This window comes from Phalacrocorax carbo, chromosome 23 (genome assembly GCF_963921805.1).
Source record: "Phalacrocorax carbo chromosome 23, bPhaCar2.1, whole genome shotgun sequence".
Lineage (NCBI taxonomy): Eukaryota > Metazoa > Chordata > Aves > Suliformes > Phalacrocoracidae > Phalacrocorax > Phalacrocorax carbo.
The window spans coordinates 7193252-7199692 of record NC_087535.1 but is presented as its reverse complement, the minus strand read 5'-3'; positions in this window follow the sequence as shown (position 1 = coordinate 7199692).

Sequence of the window (6441 nt, the reverse complement as noted above, 5' to 3'; positions counted from 1 at the left end):
TAGAAGGGACTGGGAGTTTTGTGCAGCTGCAGAGGTGGAAATCTGAAGGTGACAGATAAAAACAGCTTCACAGGAGCTGCATCTCTTACACCAGAAAACTGACCCCGGGAGGCGTGGGGGTCCCCTCGGGCGAGGGCACCGTCCTGCTCCACGTGTCTGAGTAGAGGAGCCGCCCTGCTGCACCACTCCTGTCCCTGAGCCAAACAGCGCTGCAGAAAGAGGGGATTTCTGAATGTGGGGAAGAAGATTCTGAGGCTAATGAATGCCATTCCAGCACCAAGAGATGCTTTTGCCATTTCCCTACTCCTGCAGAGGCCTAGCAAAGAAGAGTTAATGCTATCTGTTTCCATTCACTTAGCTTAAAAAAAAAAAAATCTCCAGCACCACCAAACGTAGCATGCCTCCTTCAGAGCAGAGAGGCAGAAATGTGCTGGATGCAGAATGAAAAAAATGCATCTGTCCTGGTTTTGCAGGGATTGCTGTGCTCGGCTTCCCTCGGCAGAGCTGCGGCAGCCCCGGCCGGCACCCTCCAGCGCAGGCTGGCGCGGGGATAACTGCCAGGTAAAGGGGGCAAAAAAGCCCTGATCAGACCCCAAATGCTGAGGGAGTGAAGTGTTCATATGGTTCGATGTATTCATCAGAGCAAGGAAAATTAAAACCATAATCCTGCTGCGTGCAGAAGTACCAATGGGGAAAACAACATGGCCGAGGCGTGCTGTGCAGTGATCCCCACCGGGTCCAAAAGTCACGGCGTGGCAGCAACCGCAGCACGAGAGCTGCCGTGAGCGGTTCCCCCGCTGTTCCCATCGCTCGGGGATCCGGTGGAAGAGCAGGGGAGGCAGCAGGGAATGGGTTAATCCAGGCTTCATGCACACAGATGCACCGCGCCTCTGTTTTCAGGAAAAAAAAAAAAAATCAATTTCTCCGCACAGTTGCGTGGGATGACTGACAGCACGACACCCCGACCGGCACGGAGATGGCGTCGGCCAAACCTCTTCAGACAGGAGCCGAGGAGGTTTATGAACCGTGGCCAAAGAAGGAGGCAGCTCCCGCCTCTGCTCGCAGGTGTCGGCAGCGCTGGGGCCGGGCTGGAGCTTCGGCTGGCACCGAGCAAGCCTGCCCTGCCCAGGGGCCCGAGGGTGGGAGGAGAGGGGGTATCACCCCGGGATGGAGATGCCGGGTTGGGTGGGCATCTTGAGGTGAAGACCTCGGTCCATGCAGGCCCTTGGGCGGGGTGCAGGGGGAAGGATGGAAGTGTTTGGTAGCCAGTTTGGGTGCTCTCCTCTTGTTAGGAGGGCGTTAGCGGCTGATCACTGGCCGGGTTTAACTGGGAGTGCTGGGGACCCTCCGTGCTGGACGGCCCTAACGAGGCAGCTGTTCTGCAGCACGAAATGGAGCAACTGGTACGATGCCAAAGCTCTGCTGTGGAGTCAGGAGGTGTGTTCTTCGGGCAGGCTGAACTGGGCGATTTCAATAATTGATCTAATTCCAATTTTCTATTGACTTGTTTCTATCCTGGAAGCAGACATCAAACTCCAAAGCAGGGACGTGCACTCACACCCGCCACAAACACTTCCTCCTTTACCGGGCAGAGGCCGGCAGAGCCGCGTTGTTACCGACTGGTGATGGACCTTCCTTTTGCAGACGACTTCGGAAGTGTCGTAACTCCTAAAGTGCCGCTGTCATTCGCTCACGAACGCGCTGGGCTGTACGTCCCACCAACATCATCTTAGATGGAGGCAGCATTCAAAGCAGGCTCCAAATTCACTTTCCATCCCTTATCGATTTTGGTTACAACGGAAGGGGATGCAAATGCTTAACTGTGCTTTATGTGAGAAGTACCGTAACAGCACACAGCATCCCCACATAACTCACTGTCAAGTTCGGGCTGCAAATACAGATCTAACAACTAGACAAATAAAGAATATGGGCTGTTTATAGCTCAGTCCTTATCCTCCAGTAATCAATATGGCTCATTAGGTTTATGAGACAATCATGTCTTCTGCTACCCCAGCCCAGAACCTCTGAGTAATGGCTTGCCGATGCCAAGTAATTATAACGATGTCTTGCAAGTGAAGCAGAAACAACCAAGTAAACTGATTTAAAGCAGTTTAATCGGGCTGAGTTTTCCTTGAGCTCATTGTCTTTCCAATGTTCTACCTCTAACTTATCAGCCCAAACCTGCGCTTTTTTAGATGTTCTTGTTGGGTTTCCAAGCTGGGGACTCAGGGAGCGTTCTGCTTTCAGATCCAGTGATACATCAGGCTATTCCTCTCCCTCTCTCCGTTACCTACCCTTTCTCCTCTGCCTCTGTTTCAGGCTTAAGAGAAGGGGAAGCAAGGGGTAAATGACTTACACGCTGTCCCCAGAATGATGCAGGGCGTTGACCCTGACATTCCTAGCCCAGGCTGCTCCTCAACCATGTCCCCCGTGCCACAGCTCACTGAGCTGTCCATGCACATGGGGAAAGGTAAGAGAAGGAAAAACGCTACAGAAGACCCCCAACCCCTCCGTGACTGCCAAGAAGATGCCCCCCTACACACGACACCAGCCCCCCAGCACTGTTGGAGTTACTCCTCCTTTCCAGCTCTCTGCTCACTGGTCGTACCCTTATCCTGGGAGCAGGAGACCAGCCTGTACATTTTCATGCCATGTTGGTTCAGACAAAGCTCTGTGTCATTCTTCCAACCCAAGAACACAGCATCGAGGTTAGCAGGTAATACTTGTCTTACAACAGTGACTGCAAAAGGTCAGCGTCACATGTTTTTGGATTAGGACATGGACTCCTTTGGAAAAACCCGTTCCTCTGCCAGTGGCTTAGCAGTTCAACAGCTTGGCAGTAAATGGGGGGATGCTCTTGGGACTCAGCATAATGATTAAAGTAACAGCAATTAGAAGAGCAACGCTATTAACCAGGGGTAAGGAGATGGCACTGCAAGTGAGCAACGCACCTCTCGACAGCAGGCTGCTCCTGCAGAGATGCTCCTCCAGCTCTTTCCCGCTGAGGGCTGGGTCTGCACCCCACAATTCAGCAGCAGGCAGGGGTAACACTGCCCGTCCACAGCAGGGCTTTCTGCCCTTCCTGTTGCCTGGTGTTGGGTTTCCTTGTGTTTTGTTTGAAATGCCTGCATGTTGGCTCAACCTTTGCTGCAGAGATGGCTCGTACCCCCCATTTGAGAAGGCAGGGTCTGACCAGCTCATATCACAGAATCCCAGAATGGTGGGGTCAGAAGGGCCCTCTGGAGCCCACCCCGTCCCACCCCTGCGTGAGCAGGCACCCCCAGAGCAGGGGCACAGGACCGCGTCCAGGCGGGGTGTGAATGTCTCCAGGGAAGGGACCCCACAGCCTCTCTGGGCAGCCTGTGCCCTGCTCTGGCACCCGCACAGGGAAGGGGTTTGTCCTCATGTTCAGGGGGAGCTTCCCGTGTTCCAGCTCGTGCCCGTTGCCGCTCTCATGACAGCCGACTGGGGAGCGGCCATTGTACATGAGATTGCAGACTTTCAGAATCATTAAGGTTGGAAAAGACCTCTAGGACCATCAAGTCCAACCCCCAACCCAACACGCCCAGGCCTCCTAAACCATGTCCTCAAGTGCCACGTCTACATGTTTTTTGAACCCCCCCAGGGACGGTGACTCCCCCACCTCTCTGGGCAGCCTGTGCCAGGGCCTGACCCCTCTGGCAGGGAAGACATTTTCCCTCATCTCCAACCTAAACCTCCCCTGACGCAGCCTGAGGCCGTTCCCTCTCGTCCTGTCACTGGTGACTTGGGAGCAGAGACCGACCCCCCCCTCACTCCAGCCCCTCTCAGGCAGCTGCAGAGAGCGAGAAGGGCTCCCCTCAGCCTCCTCTTCTCCAGGCTAAACCCCCCCAGCCCCCCCAGCCACCCCCCAGCACACTTGTGCTCCAGACCCTGCCCCAGCCCCGCTGCCCTTCTCTGGACACGCTCCAGCCCCTCAAGGCCCTTCTTGTCCCGAGGGGCCCAAACCTGAGCCCAGCATTCGAGGTGGGGCCTCCCCAGGGCCGAGCACAGGGGCCCCATCCCTGCCCGGCCCCTGCTGGCCACACCAGTGCTGATAAAAACTGATAGAAACTTGGCATCTCATTGGAAATATTTGATTTTTTTTTGCAGCTCTGTCTCTTTTAGGGAAGCAGCTACTCCGAGCCCTGCAGCGTCTGCAAGGATCAAGCCCTCCGAGCCTCTCTAACTCCCTTCTATCCCCCTCCCTGGAGCTCCCTCCATCGTGGTGCTCCACCTCTCACTCGGGTGTTTGCCCTATGAGTGGTGAAGTGTTTAATTTCACCACGAGCTGGATGCTTGGCTTAATTGCCAGGGTTAACTGTTTTTTCATCTCATCAGAGCAAAGTGGCCCATCTATCCACTAATAATGTTTGATCGGAGAAGGGTGGCTGTTAGCAAAGATGAATCGGCTTCAGTGGTACCAGGCAGAGCCCACAGAGACGGCTCGGGGTGAGGGTTTCTGTCCCTACAAGCAGCAGCCGAAAGTGTTTTGCTGGTGTCTCTGCACCCTCACTGCACACCCATTTCTCGCATCCATCCCCCGTTCCCCGTCCCTCTCCGCAGCCACTGGGCACAGCCCCTGCCCCCCCAAGCACCTCTCCCACCACTTCGGAGACACCCAGCTCCTGCGGGGCTGATAACTGCAAGTTGTCTGCAGATTACTGCCTTGGCAGGGCGTAAATGTTTGCTGCAGACATAAGCCTTGTCACACTTGATTTTATTTATTGTTGTATAAGTGTATTTCCAAATAAAACAGAAAGTGAACAAATAAACCGGGTGACAGAGCTATAAACCCCACGCCTGCTCATTCACCTGAAAAGGCTGCCTCAACTAATTAACCTGCGCAAGCCTTGTTAAACAAGGCATGAATTAATATTGTATTTTTTCAGCCAACATACACCACTAAATCTTTATTGGGCAGCAAAAAAGAAATAGCTCGCCTTTCTAGGTTAGATGCAACAACAAGAGGCTGAGTTCTTTGAATGAGCATGAGATATTAGAACACGTTTTCTCCCCGTGCTTGCTGCCTGCACTAAGCACATCTGGACCATGCTGCAGGAGCGAGGCTTGTACGCGTGGAAGGGGCTGAGCTGCAGCCTCCCCGGCATCAGGGGAATTACAGAAGCGAGCACCAAAACACTGGTTTTCTACACCAGGTCTCCTTGCACGAGTATGGATTACACTGTACAACGGTCTGAGAGGCTGAGGGCTTGCTTCCTTCCTACAGCTGCAGAGATGAGCACGTGAAATGGGTAAATGAAGCCATGGGTCTGCAGGGAGGTGGGGGAGGCCGGTCACGAGACGTGCAAGTGGCCTCTAGGAAAAATAAATAACAGGAAAAGCTGGCAGAGGATGTGCGCTGGGGACAGGGGCCTGCTGGCCCCGCACACGCGCGTGCAGAAGATGCCTGCTTTCTTTAAGCCAAGCCCTGTGCATTTACTGACCGTACATACATAATGGGACACTTCAAGAAAAATAGAGAGGGGGCAGAAACACAAATCAAGGAGTAACATTTTTGAAGGAGAAATTATAAATTGCAATTTAATCACATAATCACTTTGACACTCTCAAGCAAGCTAATTTCTTCCCTTGCCTCATTTCACCCACTTGGCAAGATGAATCTTAATGAATAATGTCCTATGAATATTTAATTTTTTGATCAATTTGAATTTTTTTCCTCATATCCCTACCTGCTGGATGGATAAATCCTTCCTCTCCTCCTTTCTTCTTGCAAAGATACAAAGAACAACAGCTTCTCCTTCGACTTCCATCCCCCCCTGTTTTTTTCCCTTTTCCCCAAGCCCTGGTCCATGCCGTCACGCCTCGCCCATCCTCTGGCAGCTCCCCAGGGCTCACCCAGCAGGTGAGGAGCCCCTCTCCAGGGACTGGGGCCAATGACACCAGCCTATTTCACCCCGTAAACCACCTGCCAGCTCCGGGAACTTCCTCTAACCGGGAAAACTTTGCAGACAGACAAGTAAATTGATTGCAGAGAACTGCAGATCTTTAATGCGAATTGATTATCTCTAATGGTTTTAAAGCAATTTAAATATAACTGGATTGTTTGGGCAAGAATTTGGCGTCTAAGGAGAGGGCAATAACAATCTCCCTGCTAATGAGTATTGACTGGCAGCATCCTTGCGCGCGGGCGATGGCTGCTCTCGGCTGCGGGTCCCCGCGGGTCGCCTCTGCCAGCCCCGCAGCTTTCACGGCTGCCTCGAGCCGCTGCACCTCGCCCTTCACTAAACACAGAGCTGGCGTTGGGGAGCTGTGGGATCCCTGCCCGTGCAGGCTTTCAGGAATTAGCCGGACATGTCCGCTAGGGCTGGCCTAAGAACTGCCGACCACCTCCTGGAGCAGGGGGGCAGGATAAATGGTCCGCCCTAATCCCTGCCTATTTTGTTTGCTATTTTTCTTTGT